Source organism: Anas acuta, chromosome 5 (genome assembly GCF_963932015.1).
Source record: "Anas acuta chromosome 5, bAnaAcu1.1, whole genome shotgun sequence".
Lineage (NCBI taxonomy): Eukaryota > Metazoa > Chordata > Aves > Anseriformes > Anatidae > Anas > Anas acuta.
The window spans coordinates 59,249,001-59,272,987 of NC_088983.1; the positions used below are offsets into that span (position 1 = coordinate 59,249,001).

Genomic DNA, 23,987 nt, shown 5'->3' on the forward strand with positions numbered 1-23,987 from the left:
ACATTAATTAACTTTCTGCAGCAAATCCTAGTGGGTTTATAGGATCTGGGAGCAACTTGACCCTTGTGAGCTAAGGTAAGCGCAGATTGCAAACCCTCACAAAATCCTCTTCTTCCACGGAAAGGAAACCTGGTGCCTGTAGATCCTGCAGCCCCACATGCCACAGCATCCACCTAGTGGGGGAGGCCCAGTGCAGACCTAGGCATCATCAGTCCTTGACTCATGATGTTCCTTCCAAGATGCTCACTAGAAAATGCTAATTCTTTTCACAGGAAGGTGGCAAAGTCAAGTGGAACCACCACTTTTCTGCTTTCATCAGTTTTATTAGTAATTATTGCATTCCCTTTCTTCCTATTTTATCTTTATCTGTTTTGAATTACCTGTGATTAAATCAGTAAAAAAGCTACAAAAAAAAAAAAAAAGACAAAACCCTCACCAGGGATGAAATTGTGTGAACTTGTTACTCCCAACTGGTAATGCATAGGGTACAGCACTGATGAGCCATTAACTACTCATTAAAACAGAACATTTTTATCATCCTCAATGGGCTGGGTGCTTACATTTGGGAAAAGTCACCTTTTGACTACAGTGCCTTACTGACAGAAAGTTTGGTGAGTTGTTTTTTTTGTTTTTTTTTTTTTTTTAAACTCAGTTTTCAATTCATAAACTATTAATTTAAGACCAGGATTTTCTGCTTATAAAACATGGGAAAACAGATCACGTTTTTAATTAATTCAGAATTATCTAGCATATCTTTTATCTAATACTCTACTAATGTATTTGATCAGATAAGGCTTTGGCCTTGTACAGTGTAAGCCAATTGATAGGTGTTTCGGCACCTTAGCTACAAAATATGAAATGCTGTAATGAAGTCCCTAGCGTAATTTTAGTAAAAAACAAACTTAAAAATCACCCCTATCGGATCCAAATAGAAGAACTAAAAAGAATAATTTTCCCACTAAAATATTGAATAAATTTGGAATTGGAAAAAAAAAAAAAAGGGCATTTCATTGAAGAAACTAATTTATTTCAATTTCAAATGTTTGAACAAAACATTGTGCATTGTATGTAGTTTTCTTTCCTACTTGTGTTTGCGCCACAAAAAGGTCAAATCTGCTATTCTATTTTTATATTGCATATTAAATCCATACAAAACTAGAGTTTCAACTCCAACCTCTCATTTAGACAGGAAAAATGCTAAAAAAAAAAAAAAAAAAGCCCAAGCCTTTTAACTGTTTTAAAACTCCTAGCCTTCCTCTTGAAACTGGAGGATGATGATCACCTAAGAGCAGAAACGCTCACTCCTATGTTTTGCTAGGATGAAACCCACTTCTGGCAGAGTGTATTAGGAAGCTGCTCCTAATGTCCGCTTCTCAAGCTGTCCTTGCATTCCTTTTTGTCATGTGCCTGTTGTGTGAGCTCTCTATTAATCATTCTCTAACTGCATCAGCTAATCTACTAAAAGTCACTTCCCAACTGCCTTTTTTCTGTCATTGAAACCAAACACTCGTAACACCTCACTGCCACAATACTTATGTTCTGAAAAACTTTGAAAACCCATTACCAATGACTGTAACAAACACTGAAGAAGAAGAGCTGTGGTTTTAGTTTCAGGACCTTTCCTGCTTCATTTCTTGGCTTCCATTTTCACTTCTTCCTGCCTGCAGGAAGAGCACAGCACTTCCCACATATGTAGGAAGCTATAACAATTAAACTCGAGTAATTCATACTTTTAATGCACCTTGAGATTATTATGCCACAAGCAGTATAGAGCTGCATCCATGGGTTATTTGAATTAAACCTACCTGAGACTAACAAAAAGGATGACAAGAATTTGCACACAAAATGCATGGAAGTATTAAATAAACAAGCCTATATTTAAGTATTCAAGAGGTGCAATCAGAAGTCATTACAGCTTGAGGTAACTGATAAACAATCAGTATTTCTCCTGAACATACATACTATGGCATAATTACTGAAATTACAATACCCTATATTATCCTTTAGAGACAAAATAAAATGCTAGAGGAAGCTGTCTTTTACATTTGCACTAATTTCCTACAAACACTCTGCTCAAGTACATAACCAATTATCTTAATCAGATACTCAAGCAACCCCCTCCCAGCCATGTACATGTACATTGTGTCCAGTACCAGCACTGATAAGTACTTACCACAAAACGTTACTTGCATTTCTTTAAAAATACTCAAATAGCCTATACAATTTAAAATATGGTGTGGCATTTCTCTCTAATTGCTCCAAAGAAATATTTTCCTTTACCTTTCATTTCTATGTGAAGTTCAAAATTATTCTAGAACTTGAAGACAAACACTTTGATGTTTCTTTGCATTAGGGAAATCTTTACCAAATAAATTACAGTTATGGAAATACCAGTCCCCATGGGGCATAAGTGCCTCTTTGAGACATAAAATGATTAGAGCAGAAAAATTATTAGATTTGTCCGTGACCATGCTATGCTTTTCTTCCTCAGGAAATTCTGTTATCAAAGAATTTAGTCCTATTCCCACTGAAGCAAGTAAATTCAGCCACTAAGTTAACTGGAAATAGAATTCATTGCATCTGTCCAAGCAGTACCCTAAAAACCCACACGGTAACACCATCCCAGGTAAGAAGATTCAATCACAGTTTTTAGAACTGTCTTTCTATAATTCTTAATCCTTTTACCATTAACAGTCCCTTTCTATTGCCATGAAATCTCAAGCTTTTATGAATAACTCCTATAAAATATTTCTAGACTAAGTCAACAGCTGGGCAGCAAAGCATGCATGCCCATAATCACATTCTGTGGTTAGTACAGTGGGATGGCCCAGAGATGAGGCAGCATACAATTATGCTGCTTTTGACATTAACGCTTAGTGGATGATAGACTTGTAAGAATCAGATCAAGCCATGACAATGACTACAGGATTTGTGTGAGACAGGCAGCTGCAGCTATATAAGAAGAATGCATGTGAAGGAAAGCATGGTGATTTTTATAACCCTGCTACCACCACCAAGTCCTTTCCATCCCCCTCACAAATGGCACAGTTTTCGCTTTGTTTCTGACGTCTTTAACATGCTTAGGAATCTGTTTGAGGTACTAAGTAGCAAATAGCTTCCTCTGTTCCAGCCTTTGTTCATACGACTATAAAAGGCTCCAAGAGTTTACATTGCTTTCTCTAGGAGCAAACCAGCTGCTTTGTGAGCTGGTGCAGCCATTTCCTTACGGGGTTTCTCATCACTGAAAACCATGACACAGACTGAATTCCCAAGGAATGCAAAGGAAGAGAGTGGCTCTTAACAAAAAGAGATACTGGAGCAGACCTGAGCATGTTTGTAGACATAAAAGGTTTTGATGAAGAAAAGATGAAACAAACATTACCTCAAGATTAAGGCTTTTATCATTAAAGGCTGAAGCCAAGGAGAGACTTGTCTCCTGCATAATTTACACACACATGTTCAGAAACACTTAGAGGAGAATGAGTGTAGTGATTACGGTAGAATTTTTAACTATGCTTATTCTTTTCTTTACAGAATAGTGAATTATATTACAAAAAATATTTATATTACATGTTTACATTCTAGAGTTTATTCAAAATTTAATAGGGCATCTTAAGCATCCAGCACAAAAATAGGACAAAAAGCCAGATTTTAAACATGTTGCAAAGCCTTGAAAGTTTCAATTGTTTTCCAGAAGGGAAGCTATGACTACATACTTCAGAAGTTTTGCCACATGCTTTCAATCAGTAACTCCTGCTGAAAGGTTTTAGAATATATACATGTTTGCATGAAAGTAATACCTTGCTTTGGAATCTCACTAATAATTACCAGGAACACTGGGCAGTGCCTGCATATTTGTCAAGACATGATTCCACATGTGGTTTAGAGACTGGGAGTTAATATGCAGCCACAGATTCAGAACTGCAGGAAAGGCTCAACATAGGGCTCAAGAAAATGTTCAGCAAAAGCTTTAGTTGCTTTATTGTCCTAAAAATAAATTGTGACAGATGTACATGATGATTCACACCCCAAATCCATGAGGTACTGTGTCTAAACTGAAGGTGAAGAGGGGGAGAAAATAATCTACACCTTGGAGGAAGGATTCTTCTGTAGGTTCTGCAGGGAAGGTGGCTTCCCCCTGCTGAAAGGTCTATAAAAGGATAACAAGAAGTTGTTTTTAAGGAGCTGTGGCTCAGCAGCTTCTTGCTGAGATATTTTATTACTGTAATTCAGGGTAAGGTCCAAGATCACTCACACCTCTTTAGAAGCATCAAGGTCAGCAGTACCTGTAACTCTTGGACTGATACCAAATGGAGTGGACTAGAAAAACCATAAAACATTGTACAGATATTTCATGTTCACATCATTAGGTGGGGACCAGGCTACATGTGGAGCACAAGTTTTCCTTATTCCTATTATGCATACAGACATGTATACATGCATGTTTATTATATTACAACATACAGGTGAATCTTGGTTTTCCCCACTTAATGCTATTTCATACAGAATTGGTATGCATGAAGGACTTTATGGACTTAACAGTACCCAGATGAAGAGATTAAGCCAGTGGTGTCTGCTAATTTTAGGAGTAATTCCTTGCCATCTGAACCTAAAATTTACTGTTTTCACTGATCGCAAAATATTACCTAAGTATCTGCAGCAAGTTAGAAATTTTGCCCTAGAAATCCTTGCTTGGCACTTGAGAGATACTTGACTTCCCAAGTGTTGCCAAAGAGCAGAAGTACTGATGAGCACTCTGGGAATCAGGATATTTGTGTCTGGCTCTGGCCCAGCCTACAAGTGTACTGCAGTACTTGTTGAAACAGATCCATGAGATTGACTACAAAGATTAAATTATCTTTCCAGTTTACTGACTGAGACTCAGGTAATGAGCTTTTTTTTTGTGTCCTTCTGCAAAATGAAGAAGCTGCAAAATACTTTTTTTAATTTTTATTTAATCCAAAGTAGTTCATATCCTGGGCTTCATCAAAAGAAGTGTGACCAGCAGGATGAGGCAGGTGATTCTCCCCCTCTGCTCTATTCTTGGGAGACCCCAGCTGGAGTCCTGCATCATGCTCTGGGGCCCCCAGAAAAAGAAGGACATGGAGCTGGTAGAGTGGGTCCAGAAGAGGGCCATGAAGATGATGAGAGGGCTGGAGCACCTCTTGGGCAATAAGTAATGATTTTAAACTATAAGACAGAAGACTTAGATCAGATATAATGAAGGAATTCTTTACTGTGAGGGTGGTGAGGCCCTGGAACAGGCTGCCCAGAGAAGCTGTGGGTGCCCCATCCTTGGAGGTGCTCAAGGCCAAATTGGATGGCACTCTGGGCAACCCGGTCTGGCAGGAGGTGTCCCTGCACATGGCAGGGGGCTAGGACTGGATGGGCTTTAAGATCCATTCCAAAACAAACCACTCAATGCTTCTATGAAGTTCCATAACCTCTAAGCATATGATAATGTCTTTGGATAGTATCATTAATGTACTCAAACACATTTTCACAGAGACCTGTGAAGACCTTCATTAAATAGTTAATTTCTGGATGACAAATATGTTTTGAAATATTTGTTCTGACTGCTTTGTTTAGGTACCTCACCTCTACACTCTTGGCGGCCCTCTGTTAAGTACTGCCCAACAAAATGGTTCTAGACTCCTAATTTGAAGTTCAAAAACTTGGCTGTTTGTTCTTAGAAAAGGAATTATCCTCCTTTCTATTAGATACCACAGATCCGTTGAGACATTTTGTATCCCATACAAAGAAAATCTGTGTAATCTTCGCTTATTATTTAGTGATAGAGTTAGAGTAAAGCTGTAGACTTTGGCTCAAAGAGCCTCAGGTAATTAATATTTCAGAAATATACATTACTTATTCTGAAATAAATTCCAAACTTCTATTACTCCTGCTAATAAGATGCTTCAATTTTAACATGCTTACTGAGAGTACTACGCAATTCTGTAAGTGATTTCACCTAAATTCAATGTGTCCACTGTAGGGTAAGGTACAATTCAGCAGGACTAGGGATATGAAAATCAGGATCTATTGTTTATGTTGTGCACTTTGTTAGCATCTCAAAACAAAACAACAACAAAGTATATTTATCAAAATGAAATATTTGCAAGTACACTTTGATTTTTCCCAAATCTTCAGATGGACAGGGATCTGCCAGGACTTTAAACAATAAAAACACACACATGGCCTCTATTAAGAAATTGGTATTAATAAAAATCTCCTCAACAATAGCATCACATGTTGCTTTGAAGATTCTCTAGCCAATGTAAATGCTGTATGATCTTCATCAACATTTCTCACCCTGTTTCAAAGAGCTGATATTGCACCGGCCTATGAATCTGCAAATACTGTGGGGCAGATGATTGGACTGCTACACAAAAGAAGAAACAAGTTAGAAATATGTTTCAGTATTGCGGTATTTACCAAATCACTCAAAAAAAATGTTAGTTAAAAAAATTCAGATCTCTCCTTTATGGCTATTCATCATTCTTGAGGAGCTGCCTTCTTGCTATAAGGCTTGGATCCTACTTTCCAAATGTCAAAGCAGTTTCTCTGTAACCTTCTGTCCTGGTTTCAGCTAGGATAGAGTTAATTTTCCTCCTAGTAGCTGGTATGGTGCTGTGTTTGAGATTTAGGATGAGAATGGTGTTGATAACACTCTGATGTTTTAATTGTTGCAGAGCAGTGCTTACACCAAGCCAAGGACTTTCCAGCTTCTTGCTCTGTCCTGCCAGCGGGCAGGCTGGGGGTGCAGCAGGAGCTGGGAGGGGACAGACCCAGGACAGCTGACCCAAAGTGCCCAAAGGGGTATTCCATACCATCTGACATCATGCTAAACAATATATAGGGGTGGCTAGCAATTGCATTGTGCATCACTTGTTTTGTATAAATTATTATTAGTAGTACTATTATCATTATTATTCCCCCCCACCTTTTTTTTTTTTTTCTTTTTTCTCCTCTGTCCTAAGAAACTGTCTCTAACTGAACCCACAGGCTTCAGTGTCCTGATTCTCTCCCCCATCCCAGAGAGGGAGGGTGGAGGGTGAGCAAATGTCTGTGTGGTGCTTAGCTGCTGGCCAGGTTAAACCACAACACTTTCCTTTCAGCAGTGCCCTGTTTCCTCTGCTGGTGATTTTCAAGTAAAGCAAAATTTCAAGATCACAAAAATGAGAAAAGACCGGTGTAAGGTAATGGAAGAAATAATACGAGATCCTGCTGTGAGCAGACTAAACTAGATTCCCAAGTATAAGCAGGTAGCTAAGCACATGATAAATTACTACTGTGTGATATATGTGTCTTAAAATTGGAAGAGAATGGACCGATATCAGCAATAAGAGGGATGTTGTGATGCATGAGTTGGAAGGAGAAATAACTGCATTAGAAATGTTCCAGATCCCTTTCAGCAAAGGAAATTAATGGAAGGCTGTCAATTAGCCTGAAACACTTAGCATAATATATTTAGAATTTACAAGATGGATGTTTTTTGTAACTCCATAACAGAGGTCAGCACAAGAAAATTGCTTTCTTCAACTTTTTAAAAACTGTTCCTCATAAAAGTATAACAAGGGAAAAAAATGAAATCCATAACATAACATTTTCCCAGGGATAAAGTTGGGCATTGCCTCCTTCATTTGGGCTTTCAAACACCATCCAGAAGCAAAGTCCTTGCTAAAAAAAAACAAAAAAGGAATCAGTAGGCATGCCTAGCAGTTTCAGAGCAGTCAGTGAGATACCTCACAAGCTTAAGTGTGAAAAACTTCAAGAAACAGGCTCTAGATTTCACCGGTAGCTGTATATCCTGCCATCACACCTGTGCTGTTCCATGCAACTCTGCCACCCTTTAGGCCCCGCACTAGCAAAGGGCTCCAAGCACACGGCTTATGTTAAGACTTTCCACATAGAAAAGTCACTGTACAATATTTAGACCCATTTGATATCAGTGCATTTCTCTGATGCAATTTCATCTGTCAAACTCATATATACATATGTTTGATGTCTTGTATATTTTAAAAGTACAAAATATTCAGCAATAGGCGAGACCTCCCTCTGGCTGTTCAGTAATAAACCAAATACTGGTACAGCTGTAGAGCTTTAACTGTATATCTTGCCTCTACTTTTTTATAACTTAATTTAGCAAAAGATGGAATTCAATTCATCTTCCACCTATAACTTCTTACAATTAAAAAAATAAAGAATCTTCTCTGACCTGTACTTTATGAAAGCCCCTAACAAAGCCTTGGTGAGGTAAAATCACGTTTTATAAAATTTCACTCCATTGCAAACATTCCTAAAGTACTCCCTTTAACTGGGTCTGAAAATGATACTGTTTTCTTAGCTAAGGTTTTGAATTTCATATTTAATAGTGACATTTATTAAATATTAATTTGAACATATATAATTCATAATTTTTTGCATAGGTGAATAGTTCTGACACTGATGACCTCCAGCTCAAACATTTATTACTATTCATACTAGCCTATTAAAGTGAACCTTTAATTTTGTAACTCTTAATTATACCCAAATTTACTCCACGTTTGCCAACCAATCTGGCATCCATCCATGCTAGCAACCGATATTTCACCCTTCTGACCATGCTTGGAAGTCACCAGGAGCCCAGGGCAGAATGAAGCCAGCCTACTACGTGCTTCGGCTCCCTCCCATTCATATTTTTGGAGATTGAGTAGAGTAATAGGAAGGCCTACAGAAATTCACGGACAAGAAATAAAAACTTTCTCTAACTGTATTCAACAGAACTGATTTCATGAACAGCCCTAGCCCATTTCTGTGCTGAGACAGATTAGGCTGAACCACCCTTAGCAATGGTTTATCTTAATCTATGTGACACTGCATTCAAATGGTCTGTCAATGATCACTCAGACAGTAACCAGAGCACAAGGAGATTGTAGCTAGCAGCTGAGTTGAAAGAATGGTTTTGAGTTGAAAAAAGTAGTTTTTGTAGAGACTTTTTTTTTTCTCCATTTGCAGTTATTGAAGTGTAGAAGACAATATAGGACAAGGATTTTAGAAAGAAATTACCAGTAAGTGAATAAGAACTGACTGGCCTAAAGCCACTTACTGAGCTGCAGATGTGCATCAGTGAGCATCAAGCATTAACTTGAATGAAGAAAGCAGTAAATCTACAGGCTCACTGGTCGGTGACACTGGTGCAAACCTAGGCTAACCTGATCTGCACAATGCAGGAAGTTTCCTGCCCTGCGTGGATGTCTAAATAACTTTGAAGGTTTGTGCCATAGGTCTTTTTGCACTTTTACACACTTGTTGTAACATGGAAAATAACATTATTTCCTTACATTAGCAGAGGATGCAGGAAACTCATATTTTCATTAAGCATTGAAGTCACTGTGAGTTAATAATTTCCACTACACATTTCATAGGGTCAGATATCCTGAAGAAATTAAATAGGTATTCAAATCTCACCTTTAGTCTTGTTATATTAGCACATAACTAAAGAACCATTTCCAATAATTTGCTTGTAGCTGTTCTTTCTTGCTTACGCAGCTCAATTACCAAAGGGCAGCTATCAAATGAACAGATTAACATTGTATAATTTTGTCATTTAGTTCCTTTGCTACAATATACAAGGAAAACACTAGGAAAAAGCCCAATAGCGAAGTTTCATTTACAATTCACAGCCTTCAATTTGTGATACTATAGACACATAATAAAAACTGTAAAAAAAAAAAGCCTAATATTAAAATTATTTATTATTAACTTTTCAAATATTGCCAACTACCATTGGTAAGATGATTATAAAAAGGCAATTGAGAATATCTTCAAAAACGTGGCTTAGAAAGTATGTTAATTGACATACAATTGAGGTAATGCCACTGAAACCAATTATGTTAGACTGGCACAAAATTTGAGAAGAATTGAGTTATCAGTAGGAAAAATTTTGCAGGAGGGTAAGTCATATTCAGCATATATCAAGTATTAGCTCTTTTTTATTATTCTCATTTTTCAAAATTCTAAAAATATTTTGTAACTAATGGCAAACAGCCAGCTACAAAAATCTCATGATCCAGAAAATGAATGGATCAATTCTGTAACTTTTCATTTCAAAATTAACAAAGAAAATGATTCAGTTGATCTTAGCTTAATCCTTCATAGAAAACTCCCGTTAACTTCTGCTTTAAATTAATTGCCAAGAGTTGGCAAGATCTACTAGTTATTTAAGAGTCACTTTCTGCATGTTGAAATTGGACAACCAAGGGCTTTTTCCTATAGTTCCAACCTTTCTTTTCTTCTGCTTCAGCCTATAAAAGATTTTCATCAGTTCTGGATCAAGACAATGTAACATGAAATACTGTCAGAAAAGGAGTGTCAGGTTTTATACCAGACTCTTCCACCAATTAATAAATAAGTTAGAGTAATGTTGCTTTTTCAAGCTCAGTTAAACCATATGCAGTGCTGCCATAACTCAGTTTAAAGAAAAGATGATAGGAGAAATTGCAGTTTCTCCACATATGTGGCTAGGTATTGTGCAACCCAAGCCCCTGGCAGTCAGTGACCCATCTCTCCCCACTCGTAATAAGCAGGAACTGTACCTGTGAAAGGCAAACGCTGTGCCTTTCCTATCCACAGGTACAGAGGATAATAATTGCCAGACCAGAAGTCTATCCAGCCTGGAGTCTGTAGCCAGCAAAACCCTCTCCATCCCCCTCCTCCCCCCTGCCAGGTTTCTAGAAAGCTGACAGAGAACCGACCACTGCACACTTTCTTTGGGTGCTGGCAGGAAATTCTAATGTAATCCCCTTATCTGAACTGTCCTTCCAGGGTAGCTCCTCTCTTGTTGCACCCCTCTCTCGCCACAACACTTGCTCTCACGTTGGCAGCTTCATAGCAGCCCCATAATACGTGCTTGTGAGGAGTGCACTGTACTGCCACATGCTGAATATCACTTCAAACCCTGACTCTGTTCCAGTCTTCTGAAATCCTGCCATGGATGAGTCACTTAGTAAAACTTTACGATGCTCTCAGGAAAAGGAGAGGAAAACAAATCTGTAAGAGCATACTCTGAGAAATACGTAAGAAAAGTATAACACATTGCAGTGTGTTCTCTCAGATCCTGTGATGTTTGGCTCAGGTAATTTTTGAGAGAGAGAGAACATCTTTGTAGTTAGCCCTCAGTAAGTTCCTCTTCTATTAATTTGTTTGATCTGCTAGTGAAAGATGTGTAAGCTTTCAGAATTTGTGTCATCATACTGTAAAGACTTCCATCACCTAATTATGCTGGGTGCAGAACACAGAAGTAAACATGAAGACTAAGTTTCTGCTGTGGGCTTACTTTCTCTGAGTGCTCCTACACCTTGATCATCTACTGGCCTTACCGTCTTGCGGGAATCCCGATTCTGATGCATTTTGGGAGGGGGAAAAAAAAGAGCTTTAATATTTATCTTCATTCTGTCTGCAATGTATGGTTTGGGTTTGTTTTTGTTGTGTAGGGTTTTTTTTGCTGTTTTGTTTTTCATCTTGGCTTGTGCTTTTACATCTAACCTGCTGAAGTCTAAGAGCTTTGTATATTTCCCATTTGGAAACAGCTCTACCTTTTGGTAGAGCATTTCCTTGCTACAATGACACAAATTTGTCTGTTTGACGCACCACCATCCTAAAACTTTTACTAAATCTTTTAGTTCAGCTTTTCTGATATTGTGTCCATTTATATTCCCCATTCTGCTTTCAGAGAATTTACTTTAGTTTTAAAACAATTCTATTCCTTTTAAAATTTAAGTGTCAACATTTTAATTACTTGTTTGTTTTGTTGCTGCTGTTCAGATAAACCTGTCCCTTCTGTACAGGATTCATTTATTCCAGACACTTCCCTAATCCTAAATAAACCATACCCCTAATCCTTGTGAGTTCCCTCTCTCTTCTCAGCTGCACATGGAGGTTTAACCTTTCTATCTCCTTACCTGTGGTAACTTGCAAGTGGAACCAGGGGCTGGAGACTGCAGAAGAGAGCCAAATCCAAAATGTATTTTTCATTTTGAATCTAAAGCGTTCTTCAATGGTACTGGATATTGTCATTACCCCAGAATAACTCTCTCTGCACAGTATTAGTATAATTTCAGCAAGGTTGTTAAAAAAGTACTTATATTACCTGCCTTAGCAGAACAAGTGATCCACTGGCTTAGAGTAAGTCAAATACTCAGTAAGTTGATGCAGAAAGTGCAGCAGAATGTATTTCTTATTCTCAGTAGGCAATAAGCAATGTGCCGACTTCTAGGTATTAATCCTGAAAGCACAATTTGTGTCTTTGCTACTTTTGCATCCAAACAGAGTCCAGAGCAATGGTATAAATAGAAGAGTTGACAACTGCAAAAGTGGGGGACTCAATTCTCCTTTGCAATGCTAAGAAATGTCCAACACATTTATTTGCCTTAGCTATAATTCCAGATAAATAAATAAATAATCTTGTTGTTTGTGCTGATTTGTGCCTGTCTTTTGAATTATTTGGAAGCAAACGTCCTTTTGCAACAACGAAGCCACAGTAACCCTCTGAGGATTTACATCAAAGGACTGCTGATGAGTTCTATTCAATTAAGTACAGTTCTACTGATGCCTCAGACTACAAACTGTATTAGAAAAGAGGAGATAAAATGGAGGTGTGCAAATGCAAAGGCCAGCTTGATGCATATTAGAAACAAACTACACTGAACTAAAGCCCACGAAGCAGTTTAATGAGCAGGAAACAATGAAAAATAATAGTAAAATTAATCCCCAGTGTTAACTTATCACAGCATAAACATTCAGCAATCTTTCTTTCATTTCAAGAACAGCGACTTTCCCATCACTTTTATCAAACCAAATGTTTGGCGAAAATAATACCATATATTAGTCAGAAGCTATAAAGGAGTATATAGTACTGCAAGGATTTAAAAGAGTATGTGCACTTTCCCACCACCACACCTACAAATGTCAGTGATTTTTTTTTTTTTTTAATCAGCACTGCATGCTGATTCAACAGCTCCTAAACAAGAAGTTAGCCTATATTTATCCTGCTGCTCTGAACTGAGCTGGTTTTCACATTTATTTTAAACATGCTTTCCCTAAACAACCATTGCAACTTGAAATTCAACAAAGGAAGGAGCTAGAGAGACAAAAGTTCAAACTCTCTTATTTTGATTAAGAGTCCTAGAAAATCTCTTGTGACAGCTTGAATGCAAGAACAGCAATTGGATTAGAAGAGAGTAAATTCTCCCAACTAAGTATGACTTCTTATAGATACTAAAATGACTTTTTCTAGGTAGTACTCTCAGAACAACAACAACAAAATACACAAAGTGAAGAGTAGGAAAAACTGCATTAGGGTCTGTACACATACAGCAATGTGATTAGATATGTTCTCTTCCCCATCTGCTTTATAATGCCAATGAGTAGCTGAAGTAAACAGAATTTTATTTAGTTACATTTATCCCATTGGAGTGTATATTTTATTTAGTTTGTTGTATTTTAAAGTTCGGAGTTTATGAATGTCAGCAACTGCCAGGCCAATAATATTTCCTACAAAAGTTTTAGTACTGTCAAATGCCAACTGATTCTTTATTCATATATTATAGCTGGTGGTCCAGACTTTTAAAGCATTGCAAAATCATGCCAAGTCTGTACACAATAGTCTCTCCCTCAGTCTTACTAATTTCACAACAAGTTCCTCTCTATATTCAATTGATTTACACTGTTTCTTGAAACACAAATGCTACTAAGCTCCCTTACACCCCATGACACAGAAACCACGGGGTCCTCTCCTGCCAAAGTTGGCAGCCAGACACCTGGTAGGCACCTAAAATGGCCTACCTCCAGTCAGGTACATTTCTCCCCTTTCTTTCTCTGTTTTGTGATTATCTGTTATATGTTACATATGAATAAAGCGTTATACTCAGAAGATATTTAAGAAGTGGTGCCTCTTACTCATCATAAAGGCTTTCATTGGCTATTCAGTCATACCTGCATATTTTTTTTTTTTTTTTTTTTTTTTTTTTTTTTTTTTTAGAAAATATACATACCTGATGGAATACCCAATAAAATGCAGGTATAGGTATGAATACAGATAAAGCACTTTGAGTGCTTTTTCAGTTTTCAAAGAAATTTCATTTTCTAGAATCAGCTTAGACAGCTGTCAAAGTCAAAACTGTGTTATGGATGCAAAAGTACATTCCTTGGTGAAGCCAGATGGCTTCTCCAGGGCTTGCACTGTATTGTTTTCTGGGATTCTGCACTAAATACAAATTAACATCACTAAAGACAAATTAACATCATGAAAAAGCATAGAGAGGAGACTGCTCATATATAGGTAAGTGCACTGCAGACACAGAAATAAAGAAATTGATATCACGTACCAGATTGGAACAAAATAGTAATTGTTCATCTTCTAATCTAGTTACTTTGATGAGAAGTCTTCAGGAAGGAAAAAAAAAAGGCAGAAAAACCACCCTCCCCCAATAAATAAATCATTTCAAAGACTTTTAGTTGTGCTTTAGCTCAGAACATTTTTTTGTTTTGTTTTGTTTTGCCTGATTTTTAAATTCACATCTCAAGTAAACAGGCTTGTTTTCATGATGTGTGGTAACAGCAGTCCCCATTAATATAGTCTTTTTACAAGCAAAGTTCAACAGTCTGCTGCCATTCAATATTACTTATTCATTTTACTTCCATTAATAATAAATGGAGATTACCAAATGTTGAAGAACTGTAAAATGCTATATTATTCTTAAAAGTTTTGCAACACACTTAAAAATCATAGCTGATTCTTTTTTTATTTTTTTTTGGCAATTTTTGTTACTTCTATGCAGAAATGCTGATATTAGTTTCCTAATCCTTTCTTCTGGCAAGACAAGCACATAATTACTGAACTTGCAAATAACTCAGAAAACCAAAGCATTGATATGTACATGTTATATCAAAAATATATTTAAGAAATGGTGACTCTTGCTCATCATAAAGTCTTTCATTGACTATTCAGTCATACCTGCATATATGTTATTTTAGAAAATATCCATACCTAGTGGCATTCCAGACAAAATGCAGGCATAGGAGGGTGAGACTAGATAGGTTTTAGAAAATAGTTCTGAAGATGATATCAAAAAAAGAACAGCTTCTCTTATAGATATACAAAATGAAGTGAAGGCAGCTGGTCTGGTGTAGAGTTCCAAGGATCCATGAAACTTGTTTTTTTCCCCACACACACACACATTTTGAGTGACTCTGCTGGAATCTCTAAAGACCACCCCCACCACGCCAAAAAAAAAAAAAAAAGGTAATTTTACAGAAAGACCTAGAGCAATATTTCTCCAGGACATTTACATTCTTACAGTTCAGCTCTCTAAATCCATGTGATTTTAATATTTCAGTATTACTGTTAATTCCAAAAAACACACATTTTAATACATTTTTTCCCCTAAGCATGAAAGAAGCTAAGCAGCATATGAACAAAACTTTGAACAATTTCTGTGAGACAACTAATATTTTATGAAATTTTCAAATATCTGAGGCATAGACGGGCTATTATATATCTGCTCCTATCTGTTTCCAGTTAATAATACCGAAGGAACCAGCTGTCTTTGAGATTCCTACAGATACTCACTGTCAGTAACAGTTAAGGAACAGACTTTATGGGGAAGGAGAAAAAATTGAAAAGCGATTAAAAGTATGTAAGAACTGATCATACAGTTTAAGGATATTCCTCCACTATCATGTTGTGATCATTGCTCTGTCATATTTATATATTTCAAGGAAATATGTATACGTCTGTGAAGAGTTTCAATTCAAAATCTTGACAAGACACCAAGGTTTAGTCCTTCAAAAGAGTTTAAAAGCTCAATCCCAGCCTAGAAAGTCACTGAAGAAGCCAAAGAGGCAAACATGTGAGACTCAGCATTTAAGGGGGATTTAGATAACATACAGACAAAACAGACAAGCCCAAAGAAGAGAGATGCTGTTTATGAAAGAGAAGCAGTCAGCAGTTTCCAGATCCAGAACCCATTCATCTACTCTAAGCTTAGAGATCAGTCTTTGCTTTGAAAATCAATGCATACCAGCAGGGACTCAGTAACCTAATAACAGAGCAGGCATCTGTCCCTAGAAAAATCATGCAAGCACTTTCCACCTGGCTTGAGTCCTGCTGTGCATTCAGAGCCCAAGATGGGGCCATAAAAGCTGCGCTGTTAGCAGCCCTTTGCTAATGTTCCCAAACTGCTCTAGTTCCTGTCTCCAGTGATCAAAGTCAACTGGGCTTCTACATACGCGATTCAACAGAAACACACTGTCCTCAGATGGTTTTGTCTCTTTTGTCAGAGCTGAGACAGGTTTCTTGTATTATAATGGTCTTTCATCAACAGAATTATGCTGCCTGTTACCATTAAAGAAAAAAATTATATGGAAAGTCACAACAGTCTCCTATAAAACCATCCTTTCAAGGATCATAAAGCAGTACAGCACTGCTACTAGAAATCTACAGAATTCTTTTTAGAAAGAGAGATAATTTAAATTATTCAGTTACAGTCTTTATGAACACAGGACTTGGAATAACTTTATTTCACTTTTACTTCTGTTGTGGGTATCATTATTAGAGGAATAACCGTCTTAGGATGAATTAATTTTTAATCATACTTAAAATATAAATACATGCATAAGTCTTACTGAAATTCCTAAAGAATTCTTGAACTGCATAAAGGTCTTTTTCTTATCACCACTATTATCAGCTTCAGAGAGAGCAATTAAAAAAAATAAATTTGGATAGCTTTAAACAAATGAGTCTCTACATGAGCAACAGTATTTGTTGCAGTAAAGATAATTTCTACTGTCACTTAAATTAATCAGACTCAATTCTTTCTATTAAACTGTTACAAAAGCAATTTTTTTTTCCCACTCATTTTTTACCCTCACAAGTTGTAGGCAAATTTATTTCTTATCCATATCTCTTAAGGAAATGAGATCTGAGGTTGCATGACTTCAATGCCTTGTAAATCCACCTGCAAATTTCAGTTAAGTGCAATGGGAAAGTAAAAATCCTAAGGTACTAAAAATGCTTATAAAATGCATTTTGTGTAATATGTCCAGGGAGAGAGGTCCCTGAAGTCCCACTTATGGCAAGCAAGGCTGCAGAACAAACTTGTTCTCCAAGAGCTACAAAAATAAGTTTTCAGATAGAGGTTCTACCTGCTAAGGAGTGACTGTCTCTTTAAACTTCCTGACTGCCCATAAAAGCCTTCATCATCAGGTGAGTGCTGAAGTGATATCACATCAGTGATTAAAATGCAGCCCTCATCACCAGCCCCAAGCCCCCAGGTATTACCTGAAAGCTGTTACCTGAAACCTCTTGGGTTGGCTACCTGACAAGTACTCATGTCTTCCGCTCAGTTCTTAATGTCAGCTTTCTGGTCCTAACTGAATGTGAAATCTCAGAAATTTCCTTGCAAAGGGTATGTGAAGGAATGCAAAGGTGAGTGTAAATGAGCTATCACTTGTAGTAAGCCCTCCAAATCAAAATTTTACGTGGACCATCAAGAGCTTACACTGCTTCCACCATGTGCTCTCTGAATAATCAGAGGATTTCTGTCTCCAAAGCTCCTTATCCAACTCCACCCACAAGCACTATACATGTCTCAATGTTATTTAAGAAGAAGATTCACCCCCCTGCATCTTTGCAAACAGCCCTACCTAATAACCAAACAAAAGAGAAGCACTGGCTTTTGTCCTGATTTCATCACAAGGAGTTAAACAGATGCTGAATTCAATGAGAGATCAGATTCCAAAGTCACCCCTGGAAAAAGTGCCAGACATACTTCATAAACAGCTAGATATCCTCTTCTCCAATTAATTTATTTGCTATCTTTAATAAATAAATAAATAAATGCAACTGAAAGAATGGGTTTTCTCCAAAATTCTTTGAGAACAGTGAACAATTTTCATCACAAGCTAGAAAGAACAGAAATCCTTCCAGTTTATTCCCAAGCTGCCAGAAGCCACAAATACAGCCTCACCTACATGCACCCACTACCAACACAGTCACAAAAGAGGAAAACGAAGCCAGAGCTTCATCAGAAGTGATGGTAGCAGCTTCTTAAATTTACTTCACATTAGAGTATGTGCTGATTCATGGATGGTTGCTAGAGAAGATGCACAGCTCCCATTAACCTCTCAGGACCTACGTATTTGAATCCAAATGTGATGCTTCTAATTCTGATATGTGGTAGCAAACCTCTGCTGTAGGCAGCAGCTCTAATTCAAAAGCAGTAGCACTGTGATATCCAGTATGTTTCTTTTTCCACAAAGGAAAAGATTGTCCCTAGCTGAAATCTCTTTGGTAACTGAATTTATTGACATCTTTATTGAGATTTTCAAAGTCTCATTTCCATTTTAACCACTAAAGAATTGACTTCACATGTTTAACTGTGACCGTAATTAGACCTGGAAAATTCACACTTTTCATGACGTCTCATAGAACATCTTATATTCCGATACAGACTAAATAATAATATTCAGACATATACTGACTTTAATAATCACCAGTGAGCTGATGTGAGCTGTTCATCTGCAGATTTCAGTTAAGCATATTCAGTCTTATGACAAGCAGACAGGTCTCTGCCACAAACTGCATCTTGGGCTAAACTTGTCCAAGCTAGCTTGTGAGTAACTAGCCTAGCATAGCAATAGAGAAAGACATGCATTAGCTTCACTTAAGAGGTTTATCTGTACAGTCACCACTTCCATAGCTAGCCAATATTTAATTAATTAGAAGCTCAGGGATGATCTCTAAAACAGGACTACAAATGAGAAAGTGCAATTATATTTAATTGGATAACATTTAATCTGAAGTAACTGATTCAAAGAAATCCCATGATATGTACGGACAAGAATTATTAAATAACACAAGACTGTTCATCAGCAGCAAAGAGTTAATGGCTTAACACAGAAAGTTAACAGAGCACTATATCTGAATCCAAGAACATTTACTGGAGGGTGATTCAGAACATGAAGGAAAAAACCACTTCAAAAAAAACATGTCTAAACTAACCACTGTATTTTGTTCTCTCTTTCTCACAGTTAACGTGGGAAACATTAGTGGTTTTCTAAATCCTGATGGTTTCTTCTCATGCCACTATCTTTCTTACTATTGACAGTATGTCAGAGCAGTGATGTATGTTCAAGGAAAGAAAAGCTATATTTAGAAGGTAAAAAGAACAAATTGACAAGGGAAAAAAATGGCAGCTACACAAAGAACTTGTAAAAAAAAAAAAGTATGCAATGTTACAAAAGAGGTCACCCTTGTTGGAGCAAATTGAAAGCATGATAGTGTTAAGTGAAGAGCTTACAGGAAAGCATAAGCAATGAGGTCACTATTTCAAGGAAACACACAGGCTGAACTTCAGGTTATACTTTTTTTTAACTTGTCTCTTCAGAGTGTTATACAAATCAGAGCAGTTGCTTGTTTTTTAATTATTTTAATGGAATAAAAAAAATTTATTTATTGACCTGGGTTCCTCCTGCTCCTTTTGATGCCTGACGCTGTACCACCTTTCTTTAGTTTCCTTCTCCCCATTTTCAGTTTATTTCTTTAAACATCCTTCATTTCCATTTAATTTCATTTATGTTTTATGTTTTCTTCATTTTCATCCTAACACCACATCTCTGTAGTTATTCTTCTCCCAGATGCCTACATCATCTCCTTTATCACTGAATTAAGCTTTTCATCCCTAAATCTACTGATATGCTCTAGACTAGAGCTTCTTTTTTTGCTCTTTGATGCTGCCTGACCCTTTTATCAGCTATACCATCACTTTTCTGTCTTCTCTCTCTCTAAAATGACTCCTAAGAGACAGTGCAGACTTGAAGCAGAGATACCCTGAAATTCATCAGTGTCTGGAGGAAAGTAATGTATTACAGCTCTTGACATCTAAAAGTATCCTATTTCAAGGTTCTTCACTTTACAGAGCCAGAAATTGTGCCGTACCACCGGAAGAACTCTCTAGTTAAGGTTGTAGTTCATGTTCTTCCGAGGAATCTCAGGACTTCAAAGATACTTTGTGACATGAAAATCTAAGTAACTCAATGAGAGGTGAATTTCTAACCTATCACAACACAAGACAGACTCACAGGAGGCTGGAAGAACGAACAACTAATAAAAACAGAATGCTTGTCTAATAGTCCTCAAACAACAAAATGTGAAAGCCTGTCAATGGGGTCTGATGGTTTTTATAAATTAACCAGAGGACAGAACAGCAGCGAACAGTCGTGTGAAATATATTCTCTGTTACAATGGAGTCAAAAAATCAACAAAAAGCCTCAGAAGTATCTTTAAATATAGCATACGCTTCAGATTGCAGTGACTTGCAGTTATATCTGAAGTACACAGATTATCTCCTCTGATGACTAAGATATATGTTAAACTATAAATTTAAAGATGTCAATGAATATTTTCAGAAAATACATTTAATATCAATCAAATCAGTACTGCAATTCTGAATAGACATTATTTTTCAACACTGAAAGCAAAATCATCCTTAATCCTCACCATAACTTCAACAACTCATCTGTTAATCACAGTGTTGTGACACATATCTTTCTAAAGAAAAGGCTGAAGTAACAAAAGGGGGAAAAAAATCACAGTTAAACACTTAGCTGGGCAGAGTTCTGATGGTTTTAAATATCCCTACTTGAGAACTGAACGTGACTGCACTTCTCAGTCAGTTTCTTTATTTCCCTCCCCACCCCCCGCCCCCCCATTTCATGGCACATAATAGCTAAGAATCAAATCCTTTAATTTTATTATCTGGCTATTTACTGTATTACTTATGTACCACTGGAATCTTTCAAAAATTCATCTGTACTTAGCTACAGGTACAAGATAATGCTTATTACAGGACCTTAAATACTTTTTGGTTATCTTCTACTTCAGAAAGAGAAACTGGACCAATTTGAACAACATGACACCTTGCAAAAGAAATTAGATACCATCATTACCTTTTACAAAGCCAAGTAGCCTAAAAAAATACTAAAAACATAATAAAACATTCACCCTTAGCCACTATCAACTGACACGTACTGCAAAAGAACACGAATCTTTCAGCATACCCCAATGGAACAGCTTGCAAAGGAGCCTGTTTATCTCTCACCAAAGCAAATGGATTTAATAGACCTTCCCAGTATAACCTTGCCCTTGGTCTTACTTCATGCACTGATACATTAGAAAGAAAAATGATAATTCCTCAGAGTCAATGCCACTCAGAATCACACAATCAGAAACACATTAAACATACCCAAAAATCAGTCGAAAAAGAGCATGAGTTTTAATGATGTTCACACACACATGCACTTCATCCTCACTGCATTAACAGTTTTAAAATAAAGTACCACTAAAACTGCTTTCTCTGATCCACTTAGCAAGATAAACAGTTACAGATTCTTCCTCTGTCCTACAATCATCCTTAGTCCCTTCATCCTTCAAAGACTGACAGACCATTCAAGCTATATCATAACAGAATAAGGAAAACTACACATACCTTGTTATGTTAGTATACCAAAGTATGTAATGTTAAATACTGGCTACTTACATTTTGCTGCTTGTCATAAAGACAGTAATTGTTAAATGAGAAAATGCATGCATTTAATACATACTAAAAAAATGTTTAAAACCAAGTGTTTCAAAAAAAAGAAAACAAGCAATTCCAAGCTAACATAATGAGGAGTATTTCAGGATATGGGAACAACATCTTACCGTGAAAAAATAGAAGGCTTATTTCAGGACTTGTCACTGTAACTTCTGTCCTCAGGATCCATACCATGATTCTGATTTTGTCTCTCCTTTCAGGCTGCACTGTGTTTTTAAACACTCTGTGAATTGAGAGAAAAGCTTTGCCTTGAATGTGCTCTCAAAAAGATAAAAATAGTTCATGCTGTAAGACCATCTTTGATTCGTGAATAATTATCCATGGTGATCCCAAGGGGTCAAGTCTTGTAAACTAACCAGTAAATTACTTCTGCTTACTAATATTGATCAAGATCATACACAGATTTTCCTGTTGATTAACTGAAATGCTTTAGGAAAGTGGTGGGTTAGTTAATGTGGTAGAATAACATGGAAAAACAACATTTTCTCTCTATAGTAATAACTTTATATACTTCTACAAATCTTCTACACACTGTACCTATTTTACAAAAAAAACAAAAACAAAAACCTCTCAGGTGAGCAACACAGTCCATTCATTAACTTTCCTGTGTGCGCTAGGTATAATGACATTATCTTGTGAATTCCTGACAATTTCCTCACTGTACAAACAATCTCATTTAAGTATCACTTGTAATGTGGACTTGACTTTACCACCTGCACTGCAGCTGAACCAGGAAAAGTAGTAATTTACTGAAAAAAATAATGTTGAAAACTAATGACTAATAAGAGGAAAATCATATTACTTCTGTTTACAAACTCAATTAAATCTTCCTGCATACTGCATTGGTGAGTGTTTCTTTTTTGTTTGTTTGTTTTGTTTGTTTGTTTTTTGACCTTCTGTTGGCATTCATTGTTACAGCTAAGTCAGAGAGATTTTTACAGGTCTTTCAAAATATTCTATTAATTGTACATATTACATCCTCCAAATCATGCAGCATGGTCCTGACCAAATGATCAGATACAATATAGGGAGGGCTGCAGAAGCTCTGTGTAAATCACTGTACTATCTCGTGAAACTAGCAAAGATCCCCTTTCAGCTCCAGGAGTAGGTGTTGGCACTGAAAATGCTGAAACATCTCTAGACATCAACTAAGTGACAAGAGGAAGAAATGATATGTGGTCTTGCAAGATTCACAATGCAATAACTAGAACAGGATAAAGCAGAAATTTTGAGACTATATTTACTCTTCTGTAATACCATCAATTCTCCATGCACATGTAATTTGAGTAGTAGTTTGTAGTTATGAGCTGCTTAGGATGCCAATTATTTCACTGTCAGCATTTTAATCCCTACCAGATAACTGCAATTTCCCACACTGAGAATAGGCAACCCAGTTACCTAATGGCCAAACTCAGTGAATACATCAGTTCAAACCATGGGGGTGACTTCTTCGATTTTTAAGCTTTCTCCAAATTGAGGTAAATGCAAAGAAGCCATTGAAATATCCTAGGAAGCTAACAAGTGACAAAAGCCTTCCCTCCTGGAAGAATGTTATGGGAAGTTAATATCACAGTTCATTTAAGATGCATAAAACCCCCATCTTTTTACTGAAGAGCAAACATGAACCTAGAAAAATTAAGGGTAGACACCATTAACCAATATAGAAATGGTCAACATTTTATTCATTCATACCAACTTGCTCACTTTGTGAGCAAAGAGGCTGACCACAGAGTTGGCAGAGAAGAGTTGAGACCAAAAGCCTTAGTGAGGTAAGTGGGATTTTTTCCCCAAGCAGAGGGAGAAAATAAAGTTTTCTACTTAATTACAACTTGTTCCTAATTGTCACCCTTAAATCTTCTTTATTTTTCCCCCTTTCATGCTGTAATTATAAGATATGCCGATAAAAGAACAACAGCTGGAGTTTTCAAAACCAGCAAATCCCAAGCAATTGACTCAAGAGAGGTCACAGAGGATTTTTTTTTTCCTCTGTGAAAAAGATTATCAGGAGTAAGCTGTTATTTTATAAAAATGTGTTTAGTTACATGGTGTAGCCACAAGAGGGAAGCTCAACCCACTTGTTAACTTTCTTAAACTAGTTTATTGAAGTCCAAAATGCTCAGAACCAAACAAGCTAAGTTAATTGATTTACAAATAACTCTCAGGTTCAAGAATTAAAAAGTTTAAAATGTTATCCTAAGCTGGCTCCAAATCTTATAGTATAAAGACATTGGAAGAGAGGTAACACATGTAAGATTACATGTCACAACCGTGACAGGGAAGACACCAGACTACCTGAAGAACACCCTTCTTGACAAACTCAACTTGCACACAACCAGATGGCTAAACAGACGG

The 23,987-nt window shown here is 36.8% G+C and overlaps 1 long non-coding RNA gene across 4 annotated transcripts in view; it reads right to left on the reverse strand.

The window, feature by feature from the left end:
• The window catches only part of LOC137857922 (uncharacterized), a 236,476-nt gene that overhangs the window by 36,880 nt on the left and 175,609 nt on the right, over positions 1–23,987 (reverse strand). For all 4 annotated transcript variants that reach the window (XR_011097381.1, XR_011097380.1, XR_011097379.1 and 1 more), the window contains one exon: positions 21,743–21,858. This is a non-coding gene — a long non-coding RNA (uncharacterized lncRNA). The remainder of the gene's footprint in view (positions 1–21,742; positions 21,859–23,987) is intronic.